This window comes from Oryctolagus cuniculus, chromosome 2 (assembly GCF_964237555.1).
Source record: "Oryctolagus cuniculus chromosome 2, mOryCun1.1, whole genome shotgun sequence".
NCBI lineage: Eukaryota > Metazoa > Chordata > Mammalia > Lagomorpha > Leporidae > Oryctolagus > Oryctolagus cuniculus.
In genome coordinates, this window is record NC_091433.1 from 137,961,070 (window position 1) to 137,973,510 (window position 12,441).

Sequence of the window (12,441 nt, forward strand, 5' to 3'; positions counted from 1 at the left end):
TTCCACTGCTTTCCCAGGCACATTAGCAAGGAACTGAATCGGAAGTGGAGCAACCAAGACACAAATTGGAACCCAAATGGGATGCAGGCAGCAGCTGAGCTCACTTAGCCCCAACACCAGCCCCAGTAAATCTTTTAAAAAATAAATAAAATTCAAGGAGGGGGGTTGTAATAGTTTCCAGTGGCTGCTGCAACAAACTACCAAAAACATGATGAAAAACAGAAAGTTATCCAGTTATGGTTCTAGAAGCTAGAAGTTCAAAAAATCCATTTTGCTGGAACAAAATCCAGGTATTGTGAGGGCTGCACCCCCTATAGAAGCTCTGGGGGAAAATCTCTTCCCTGCTTCTTTCTGCTTGTGGTGGTTGCTGGCATGCCTTGGTTTGTGTCTCTGACTTGGTGGTCTTCTGTCTGTGTAGTCTCCCTCTAACTCCTTTACAAAGATTTTTTTATTTGAAAGGCAGAATGATGGAGAGAGACAACAGACAGGCATACTGACAGAGATGAAGCCATCTTCCATCAATGGGTTCCCTCCCCAGATGCCTGCAACAGCCAGGGTTGGGCCAGGCCATTGAACATACTGGATGTGGTGACATCCAAGAATCCAGGAGGAATCACAGGTCAGCCAGGTGCCAGGAACTCCATCCAGGTCTGCTGGGTGGTAGCAGGAACCCAAGCGTGTGGGCCATCAGCCTCTGCTTTCCAGGCACACTAGCAGGATGCTGCATCTCAAAGTGCGGAGCAGCCGGGATTCACACTGGCAGCACACGTGCCATCGCATTGCTAGGGCTCATCCAGTTATCCAGGATCAGTGCCCTTAATGTAATCAGATCTGCCAGACTCTCTTTTCCAAATAAGGTAACTTTTATAGGTTCTGGGGAGGAAGAACAGATGTTTTGGGGAGTTGGGATTCAGCCTCCGTGGGATACTCAATAACCAAAAGAAGGGAGGCGAGGATGGCCCCTGCAGCACGCAACAATCACAAGTGGGAAACTGATCCGGGCAGCGTGCCTCCCCCGGTGCTAGTGCCTCCCCCCGGTGCTGTACACCACGCAGGCGCCAGTTCTTCCAGCTTTCCCTGTCGGGTTCTAGATTGATGTGGGATCTGGCCCAGCTGGGACACAGTGGGGCAGGTGGCCCTGCCATGAGGGAGCAAGGAAGCAGGAGCCGGGAGCCTGTGCTTGCAAACTGTGTGGTCCCCAGCGAGCAAGCTCCGTGAGTGCGACACAAGGATTCGCATGAGGTTCTTGGGGCCATAAATAAATAAATATCGAGGCCTTGAGACGCCCTGTCTTTCTCAGAAAGCATCGCCTTCTACCTCCACAGGCCTTACCCTTCTCATCCTCATTGTCTCTCCACCCCAAGACCCGAAAGTCCAGATGCTTGTTAGTGAAACAAATCCCCTTTCACCCACTACCCCAGTTTTACTTCAGAGAACTAGCCACTCTTAAGTCTGATGTTTCCTTGTTTTTTTCTTCTTTTTAAAAATTTTATTTGTTTATTTGAGAAAGAGAGAGACAGAGACAGAGCTCTCATCTGCTGGTTCACTCCCTAAATGCCTGCAATGGCTGGGGTGGCCCAGGCTGAAGCTGGGAGCTGGGAGGGAACTCGGTCCAGGTCTCCCGTGTGTGTACAGGAACCCGATCACTTGAGCTGTCTCCACCACCTCCCAGGGTCTGCAGTAGCAGGAGGCTGGAGTCGGGAGCTTGAGCTAGGTATCAGAGGCAGTTACCCCCAAGGGAGACATGGGCGTATTAAATGTACTCTTAACTGCAAGGCTGAATGCTCACCCCCTGACTTCTCTATGTGTGCTCACAAGCACACGCAGGAAAACACAGGGGTTCCTTTGTGTATCGATCATGTTATGTCCTACATGTGTTTTATTTATTCACTTGCTAAAACACCATACATATTGCTCCTTGTTGATTATAATAATAAATTTGATGCTCACACATGCCAGGTGAGATCTGAGCACTTTAAGTCTTTCACTTCCATGTCAGTCTCCCAGCCACCTGTTACTTTCCTCCCTTAAAGATGACAAAACATTCATGGTGTGCTTAGGTGACTTACTTGCCCAAGGTCACACATTTGGTGAGTGGCCAAGTTAGGATTTGAACCCAGCTCCCTGCTATGGGAAGCTCACTTTTTGCTAGTTTCCTTTCTGGTCATTATGCTTCTGCCATGGACATCCTTGCAAGTGCTTGTCACACAGCTCTGCCGCTGGGGACCATGGCAGTAGTTGCCCCAAAGAAGTTCAAGTTTTGCATCACCATCTCTTCGATTTCCCTGGAAGCCAGCACGATGCCTCTGCTGCTGCACGGCTGCTGTTGTGTAGAGCGCTTGGCCTCAGCTGCCCCCAAGGCTTGCTGTGCAGAGGAACCTGCTCTGTCCCAACGCCTCCCCTCATTTCTCCTCTGCCTCCAGATTTGGGCTCTGGTTTGGCTCAGCATCTCTCTCTCCTACTCAGGTAAACCGGAGCCTTGCCTGGCACCTTCTGTAGGGAAATCTGTTGTCAACATGATGGTTTTCATCTCTTCCCTAGGGTCCTGGGTGGGCCCTGCTTCCTCTGTTCCCACAGCAAATAGAAAATCTTTGTCATTGTCAGCAGCCAGTGTCAGCCTCTGGTCCTGATCTCCCTGCTGGCCTGGAGCAGGCAGCCAGGGCCTGGTGCTAATGGCCTTCTGCTCCCCTTCTGGGCTGTAACCATGGAAACAGTTGCCATGGAGGGGCTACATTCCCCCCCTTCCTGTCTGTTCCCATCTCAGGTGCTCACCTACAGAAGGGCTCTGTCGCTCCCACTCTCCCATTTCCTCCCTTCCTATCATTGAATCCTTCTCTTGTGCACCTGCCCATGGGCCCCTGTGCCTGCCGTCTTCAGTTGCCCCCTAAGAGAACAGAGACTATGGTGTGAAGGTGAATGGCTCCCACCCACAAAGGTCAGACCCAGATGCTGGTGGCTGCTGGTGGGGCAGGGGACAGTTCTCCTTAGAGAATCTGAAGGTGGTAGCCTGACCCTGGATCTCTGGGGGCTAACAGCCCTGTCTGGGTGGGAACAAATGAGTGACTCCCAGGTGCTAGGATACAAGGCTCAGCCACCTCATGGCTCCCCGGTGGGCCGCTTTCTGGGGAGACTGGTTCATGCCCATAGCCCTTGCCCACAATGGCCCCCAGCCCTGGCCAGTCGCAGTCCTGGCTCCCTGACCTGGTTGCTGCAGGAGTTTCCTCGGGCCTACAGCCTGAGAAACGCAAAGAAAGCAAAGCAGTGACCACTGCCTCAGCCACAGAGACACCAGGGTCTCAGGAGGAGGCGCAGGCAGAGGTGGCAGCTGGATCCTCACAGCCTGCGGGCCCTTGACCTGTCCCCTCCAGGAACCTGGGCCCCCTGCTCCGGCCTCCCCAGTGCCCTGTATCCTTCTGCCCTGCCCATGCTGCTCTCCCTGACTTGGTGGCAAGGTCGGGGTGAGTGCCTCGGTTAAAGGGGCCGCCTCTTTCCCGGCCTTCCTGCTTCTCCCTCAGAGGCACTGCAGGGAGGGGAGGGGCTGTTGGGGCCCCACTCCTCCACAGGCCAGTGGTAACCCAGCTGTCCTCCAGCTGCCCCTCAGTGGCCTGTGCACTTGGCTTCAACCACTTCCAACCCAGATAGCCCAAAGCCTGGGCCAGCACTGCCAGGAGTCCCTGGGACTGATAATGTGAAGTTTCTCTCCACCTCCGCTTTCCGCGGCTCCTGCCCACTCTCGATCAGACCAGATGCAAAGCTCAGGTCTCGGCCGTATCCACAGAGAGGCCCCACCCAAGCATTCTGTGTGTTTGGTCGGCTTTTCTGAAAGTGTAGGCGCCACAGCCAAGGCCCCAGGTGGAAGTCCAGGGCTTTTGCGGTCTGACCAGTAGCCACCTTCCCTCTCCCCTCCCGACCCTCTCAAACCAAATGCACCCCTCTCCTTGTGGGTAAGCCATGCAGTGTCCACTTTGGGTGGCAGAAACTTGCTCTTGGGGTCACCCTCCACCCAAAGGTTGGTCCAGGTGTTTCTCCCAAACACACACCAAAATCTCCCTGAGGGCCAGGGATAAACATTTTAGCATTGTATGACACTTCCCCCTCCTGGACTTCAAGAGAGATCTCATAACTCTGCTCCCTGATCCAGTTCCCTGTACGGTGGTCCTCAGAGTGGGGCCCTGGACCAGCAGCTTCAGCATCATCTGGGGACTGGTGAACAATGAGGACTCTCAGCCCCACACCAGCCCCACAGAACCTGCAGCCCTGGGGTGGGGAAGACCACCCTCCAGGTGTGCCTGATGCACTCAAGTCAGAACCGTGGCCCCACAGCTCCCTCTCAGGCCGTCTCTCTTTCCTGGGAAGAAATGCATCCTCTTCCGGCCCATCACAAGGCCAAGGTGGCTTCTGAATGGGTGTGATTTCCCTGCAGGTAAGACACTGCAGTCAGCACTTGCTAGCCCGGACCCAGCTCTGTCTTTGACCAGGAACCAAACTTTCCTGTAACCTATCAGGAGCAGCTAGCTGTCCTCCAAGGGTAAGCAAGAGAGATGCATCAGGTCCTACCCCTCCCAGGGGCGCTTTGGTGGAAGAGGTCAAGAATACTTAAAGTCTCAAGCTTTGGGTAGGGCAAGACTTAGGGGAGCACCATGGTTTTCCTGGCTGTCTCGAGACCATGGTGTTGAGAGGGTGCCCTGTTACCAGGCAGCAGAGACAGCTGTCTTGTGACAGCCACAAGTACCATTGACACCCCTTGTGCTGCAGCCAGACTTTTCTTGAGCACAATCTTCCAGAACAGAGATGGGGCCTGGCCTTGAGAGCCGTTTCTAACAGTTGGACTTTTCCCTGAAGCAATGAGGGAGCCCTGGAAGGCCTGAGGGTGACGTGCTTAGATTTGAAGAGGGGAGACAGCTCTGGTTTCTCTGCAAAGAGTGGACTGGAGAGGGGCTGGGCAGGGGCTTGGAGGGGGCAGAGAGCAAGTCCTGGGGGACCAGGGAGGGGAGTCAACAGCAGCTGGAATTAGGACATGGGCAGTGGCAGTGGGGGAAGTGGGTGGGTTTCTAGAGATATTTAATACAGAGTGGAGAAGGAAAAAGAAGGATCCACATGTGTAACACCTACTGTGTGCTAGACACAGTGCTGGGCCCCTGACGTTTGATGAGGTCCATACATTTTCCAGAGAGGCTAAACAACATGCCTGGGTAGTGCCTGAGGGGGGATGGAATGAGGGAGAGGGAGGGGCTGACACCCAAGTTTCTGATTGAGTGCTGGGGGCCATCAGTGCTGTTTGCTGGGAGCAGAAGCAGGTTTTTCTGGGCAAGAAAAAATGAGTTCTCCCTTGCTGGGCTCCAGAGCCAGATCTGCTCACTGCTCGTTTGCTCATGCTCATGCTCTCTCTTTTACCTTTGTCTGAAAGGCAGAGAGAGAGAGAGAGAGAGAGAGAGAGAGAGAGAGAGAGATCCTCCATCCACAATAGCTGGGGCGGAGCCAGGACAAACCCAGGAGCCATGCATTCCATCCAGTTTCCCATGTAGGTGGCAGGAACCCAAGTATATGGGCCATCATCTGCTGCCTCTCGGTTGTGTTAGCAGGAAGCTAGATCAGAAGTGGAGGCGCTAGTCCAGTCCCAGGCACATGTGGTGGCTTGACCCATTGCACCACAATGCCTGCCCCAGTGTGCAGGGGCCCAAGTACTTGGGCCATGCTCTGCTGCTTTCCCAGGCGCATAAGCATGGAGGTGGATCTGAAGTAGAACAGCCAGGACTTGAACTGGCGTCCATACAGGATGCCAGTGCTGCAGGCCAGGGCTTTGACCTGTTGCACCACAGCGCCACCCCCTCCCAATCCCCCACTCTTAAAGAAGTTGGTATGGTACAGTTGAAACTGTTTTGTCATAAAAGGTTATGACCAAAAAAAAAAAAAAAAAAAGTGTGAGCTTCAGTGCTGGGGAATTACCGGTGTGAGTTGTTTTGGGAGCTCTTGAGTTTAGCGTAGCTTTGGGGTTTTTATCCTTGAATCATGAAAGGCAAAAGCTTTGTGTTTCCCTGAGTGGCTACCATCTGAGTGAATTTGATTGTCTTGTTTTGCATGTAAAGCCACTTCTCTGGAAAGGGATTCTTCACCCAAGAGACCTGAGAGAATCAAGGAAAGCTGTGTTTAGACAGTTTCTGAAAATCTGTCGTCTGACCCAAGAGAGCAGAGAGGTGACTGTCTCCTAGGTGAGCAGCAATTAAATGGTATGTGAAAATGTATATTATTTGCCCACTTGGTCCACAGGGTGATCATGCATTTTAGGAATATTTTAAAACATGCAGTCTACATTCTCTCAGCACGGCTTCCATTCGTCAAGCAACTGTATACTCAGAACATGTGGTCTGTGTAGTAGGAGTGGTTTTATAAACCCTCGTTAAGGGGAACGAAACCAAAAGGCATCCTCTGCAGCCCATCTTTCAGAACTGTTGATGCCAACCCAATGTGACAAAAGGACACAGAACCACGCGCCCTCCCTAGCCCAGGAGCGGCTAGCTCAGGGGTGAGCCTGGACTGAGGGGCACAGTTTGGGGCTCCCCCAGGCACTGCTTTAGAAGTAGGCTAGAAGGGGAGAGGGGAGGGGCCGTTGTCAGGCACAAGGGGAAGACTCACAGTGGCCAGCAGAGAGCGGAAAGCAGGGACGTGAGGCCGGGTGGTGATGGAGCAGGGGCCCACCGAGGCCCAGCTCTCACCAGTACGCATGGTGGCCAAGGGGTTAGGGCAGAGGCAACGGGAGTTGGCCACACTTGAGGTGGATATCACAGAAGAAGGAGTGGCAGGAGCCTGCTAACACACCTCCGAGAGAATGTGGAGCCATGGCCCTGTGGCCAGGAGGGCCCTCTGGCTGGGGGGCCATCAACGCCTGCCTGGGTCCCTGCACTCTCTCGCCTTGTTGCTGTTCTCAGGGAGGCAGCCAGCCAACAGTGCGTCACGTTTTCCCTTGTATTCCAGCCCCCCTTAGTGTTCATCAAGTGCTGTGTGCATGTTAACCGGAAGGAAGCAAGCGTTCATTAAGCGTGTCGTTTTCCTAGTCTCAGAGACTCTACGCACCTGGCCAGCAAAGACAAAGAATTAAAGCGTCTAAACTGAACGCACTGGGTGGAAAAGGGAGATTAGGAACTATCTGAGCCATGGCGGCATACTTGTCTTTTTTTTTTTTTAAGAAAACCTATCTTTTATTATTAAAAAAAAAAAACACAGCTTTTTATTATTTAAAAGACAGAAAGAGATGCCATCCACTGGTTCACTCTCCAGATGCCTGTGATGGCTGGAACTGGGTGAGGGCTGAGCTGAGGCTGAAGCTGAGAGCCGGGAATTCAGTCCAGGTGTTCCACAGGAGCTACCACCTGCTGCCTCCCAGGGCCTGCATTAGCAGCAAGCCGGAGTCAGGAGCCAGAGGCAGGTATTGAACCCAGGTGCTGCAATGTGGGATGCAGGCAACTTAACCCCTAGGCCAAACTCCCACCCCAACTGCATCTTCTTTTTTTTTTTTAAGATTTATTGTTTATTTCTTTGAAATGCAGAATTACAGAGAGGGAAAAACAGAGAGAGAGGATTTTCCATCTGCAGCTTCACTCCCCAAATGGCCACAACAGCTGAGACTATGCCAGGCCAAACCCAGGAGCCAAGAGATTCTTCTGAGACTTCCACGTGGATGCAGGAACCCAAGAGCTTGGGCCAGCCTCCACTGCTTTGCCAGGAATATTAGCAGGAAACCTCATCAGAGGTGGAACAGCTGGGTCTTGAACTGGCATCCAAAAACATGTTGGCATAGCAGGCAGTGGCCCAATCTGCTATGCCACCCCCCCACCCCACCCCAACTGCATATTTTTTAAATTTATTTTATTTATTTGAAAGAGTTACAGAAAGAGGTAGAGCTAGAGCACGAGCGAGAGAGAAAGAGAGAAAGAGGTCTTCCATCGCTCCCAAAATGACCGCAACGACCAGAGCTGAGCTGATCTGAAGCCAGGAGCTTCTTCTGGGTCTCCCACATGGGCGCAGGGGCTCAAGGACTTGGGCCATCCTCTACTACTTTCCCAGGCCACAGCTGTGAGCTGGATTGGAAGTGGAGCAGCCAGGACTTGAACTGGCACCCATATGGGATGTCGGCTCTGCAGGCTGGAGCTTTAACCTGATGTACCACAGTGCTGGCCCCCCAGCTGGATCTTAAAGGCCAGAAGAGCTACACAGGGGGGGCGGAAAGGAGCTTAGGAACTTAAGATCCTCTTGGAAGGCTGGTGGGTACACAAAGAAATCCAGCGATTCACCAAAGACTGAGCACACCGGGAAAAGAGAGCGGGGCAACAGAAACGCAGGCAAACAGGAAGGTGAGTCATCGGGAGCAGCTGAGGAGCAGGCGTCATTGGAGGGGAATTTTTGAAAAAGGGAGAAAGGAAAAGGAGAGTGCGGAGAGGGAGCTAGGCAGCTCGGCATGGGCTTCCCTGGGCACTCATCAATGATTGGCGCACTCCAGACCGTATTATCTCCATACGTACAGAGGAAAAGTCACTCTACCAGAAAAGGTGGTGCGCCTCTCTCATTTTGGTTGCGGTATTGTAACTGGAGGATGGTTTTGGCTTTGTTTTTGGACCGAGTCCTAATCAGTGTTAACCTAGGGGTTAAAGTATGACACACACGCATTCTTCCCACGTTTCATGTCTAAAGTCATCGGCGCTGCAGGACAAGGCAGGAAAGGAGCTGGTGAAATGCCTGAGTGAACCTTGGCACGGCCTTGCAGGCTGAAAAAAACAGCTGTGACCTCAGAGCCTGCCCCAGGTGAGGCTGCCAAGTGGCTTTGGGCTTTATCACAGGTCTCATCTTCATCACCTGCAGCATTGTGGCTGTCCTGGACAGCGGGCCACAGGCTGACCCCACTGCAGCATCTCCTAGTCATCATTTCATGAGCACATACTATGAACAAGTGTTGCCATGGATACTGTGCACCCATGGATACTGTGCACAGCCTGCATCTGCTTCCTTCCACAAAACAGGTGGTGGAGGGGGAGGGGCTGGAGCCATCTGCCATGGTGGTCTCCTCGCCCAGCAGTTCTGTGTGCCCACATTTACAGGACCCACCCTGTCCTCCATCCAGGGTGTGTCCCCCTCAGCGTGCCAGCCAGACAGCAAAAGGTGGAAAAATAGAGAAAAGGAGCCCTGGGCAGTGATGTCTGGGACCTGAGAAAGACAGTCGACTCCCCAAGTCCACTACTAGGTCATCTGTCCCTCATCTGACACCTGCTAGGTGCATTAAGGAGCACAAGAGATTGGGCTCTTACGCAGGAAACAGTCACAGAAAAAAATCACTCCATTGGTTAAGAACTGTTGGGTGTTTGTCCAACTACGTACTGGGTAAGGCCTGTTCTCAGCTCTGGAGAGAACAGGGGCCCGAACACACAAAATCCCTGCCCCATCGAGAGCTTGTAATCTAACAGTGCAGGAAGAAAATCACCAAAGTAGACGGCACCTCAGACAGTGACAGGGCAAAGAGATGTAAAGATGGGAAGGAAGACGGGAACTGACGGAGGTTTTTGCACCTTTTCAAATGTTTGATTTATTTTCATTTTATTTGAAAGGCACCGAGCAGGGGCTGGGCTGGACCAGGACAAAGCCAGGAGCCCAGAACTCCATTTAGATCTCCCACATAGGCAGCAGGGACCAAAGTCCTTGAGCCATTATCTGTTGCCTTCCGGGGTGCACATCAGCAGGAAGCTAGATGAAAAGTAGAGGAGCCAAGACTTGTACCAGGCACTCTGATAGGAAACGCAGATGTCCCAGACTGCAACTTAGCCTATGTCCCAAATGCCCATCCCCAAGGTGCATTCAGGAGGAGCAACAGTTGAGTAAAGACCTGAAGGAGGTGAGGACACAATCTTGGGAAGAGATCCCAGGCCGAGGGAATGGCAGGGTCAAAGGTCCTGGGATAGGGGAGTTGCCCAGGCACTGGGTGCAGCTGGAGTAGAAGCTGTGGAGAGGACAGTGGGGACTGAGCTAGGGAGGGGAGGGGTGAGAAGTGTCAGAACAAGGAGGGCCTTCAGGACTACTGCAAAACTGCTTTACCAGGAGAGAGATGAGAAATCACTGGAGGGGTTTTAAGTTTTATTTAATTAAAAGTTTTTTAAAATTTTTGATTAACATGTGATACTTGCACATTTGTGTGGAGTAGAGTGCAGTGTTTCAACATGTATATACAACGTGAAGTGATCAAATCAGGCAATTCACATTTCTAGTTCCTTATCTTTATGTTCAGAGCCCTCAAGTTCCTCTCGCCTAGTTCTTTCTTTTTTTCTTTAATATTTATTTATTTATTTTAGAGGCAGAGTGAAAGACAGAGGCAGAGACAGAGAGAGAGGTCTTCCATCGCTGGTTCACTTCCCAGATGGCCGCAACGGCTGGAGCTGGACCCATCCAAAGCTAGGAGCCAGGAGTTTCTTCCAGGTCTCCCACATGGGTGTAGGGGCCCATGGACTTGGACTATCTTCCACTGCTTTCCCAGGTCATAGCAGAGAGCTGGATCAGAAGAAGAGCAGCCAGGATGCGAACCGACACTCAAATGAGATGCTAGCACCACAGGCAGAGGCTTAACCTACTGTGCCACAGCGCTGGCCCCTGGTTCTTTCTTATTTTTACAATGTGTGTATGTGTGTGTGTGTGTGCGTGTGTGTGGAGAGGGAGAACATTTTTGTGAATGACAGTCACCACTGTACTGGGGAACAATAGAACTTATTGCTTTTATCTCTGTTTCAGTACCCGTTATCCAACCTCCCTCTGTCCCCTTTCCCCAGTCCTTTCCAAATTCTAGTAATCTCTATTCTGAGTTCAGATCAACTTCTTAAAAACTTGGACATATAAAAGAGGACATGTGGTATCTGTCTTTCTGTATGTAGCTCATTGCACTTAACATAATGCCTCCAGTTCCATCCACTTTTGCTGCAAATATCAGGATTTCATTCTTTTCTAATGGCTGAATAATATTCCATTGTGTATATATACTACATTGTTTTAAAGATTTATTTATCTTATTTGAAAGGCAGAGTCAGAGAGAGAAGTCTTCCATATGCTGATTCAATCCCTAAATGGATGCAAAGGCCGGAGCAGGGCCAAACCGATTCCAGGAGCCAAGAGCTTCTTCTGGGTCTCCCACATGAGTGCAGGGGTCTAAGGATGTGGGCCATCTTTTGCTGTTTTCCCAGGCACATTAGCAGGGAGTTGGATCAAAAGTAGAGTAGCCAGGCACTGAACTGGTGCCCATATGGTATGCAGCTTAACCCACTATGCCACAGCGCCGGCTGCATACTGCATTTCCTTTATCCAATCATTGATTGATGGACACCTAATTTGATTCCATATCTTGGCTATTGTGAATAGTGCTGCAGTGAACATGGGAGTTTAGGTAACTTTCATAATTCATTTCTTTCAGTTATGTACTGGTAGTGGGATAGCTGGGCCGTAGGACAGATCTATTTTTAGTTTTTTGGAGGAGCCTCCATGCTATTTTCTGAAATACTGAAAGGTTTTGAGCATAGAAGGAAGATGGTTCTAAATTTTTAATCAGCTGACTCCACCTCCTGTGTTGAGAACAGACCATATATAGTTCTATAGGAGAGTGAGGGCTGGCATGGAGAGGCCAGTTGGGAGGGAATTAGGGTTCTGCAGAGAAACTGAACCAGTGGGCTAGCGAGAGAGTGCTGTAGACACACAGGAAGAGGTTTGTTATGAGGGATCGGCTCACATGCTGACGGAGGCAGAGCAGTCCCATGACTTAGCACCTGCAGGCTGGAAGCCCGGGAGAGCCAGTCTGAGTCCAAGTTCAGAGATGGGAGAGATGGATGTCCCTTCCTCAGCCCTTTTGTTCTATTTGGGCCCTCCATGGATTGGGTGGGGCCTGGTCACATCAGTAGAGCGATCTTTACTCATTCAGATGGTGATCTCTCCCGGAAGCATCCTCCCAGACACACCAAGACAAAATGCTGTATCAGATAACAAACTGGGCATCCCTTAGCTCAATCAAGTAGAAACAGAATTAACCATTACAGGTAAGAAATCCAGATTTCCAGTCTTCCCTCCTCCCCCACCATCTAGAGGTGTGCTTCCGAAAGTTCATGGAAAAATGAAATTAAAAGATAAATTTATTGTGGTTCAAGGCAACTTTAACATCCGTGCATAGTTTTTTTGTAGTCCCAATCCCCATGAATTTGAGACAGCACCCCCCCCCCCCGATAATCCACCATTAAAAGTCTAGCTGTTTTGCCCATCCCCTCCTGGCCGTTCTTTCTGCTGCAGACTGGCAGCAGAACCTCACCATGTGTCCGTGGGAACACTGCAGAGCCCCTGGGAAGGATCTCCTCATCCCTTGTCTCTTCACCCCTCAGCCTGCTAGTCTCAGTGCCTTTAAACACAGGATGGATTTCATCACTTTTCTAG

The 12,441-nt window shown here is 51.3% G+C and overlaps 1 long non-coding RNA gene across 2 annotated transcripts in view; it reads left to right on the top strand.

Moving 5' to 3' along the window:
- The first annotated feature begins 2,752 nt into the window (after nt 1-2,752).
- LOC103347664 (uncharacterized) overlaps nt 2,753-12,441 on the top strand; it is a 29,854-nt gene continuing 20,165 nt past the window's right edge. Inside the window, exons 1-3 of one of the 2 annotated variants that reach the window (XR_007916206.2) lie at nt 2,753-2,935; nt 4,142-4,423; nt 6,087-6,209. This is a non-coding gene — a long non-coding RNA (uncharacterized lncRNA). The remainder of the gene's footprint in view (nt 2,936-4,141; nt 4,424-6,086; nt 6,210-12,441) is intronic. The other variant, XR_007916205.2, reaches the window with a different exon arrangement.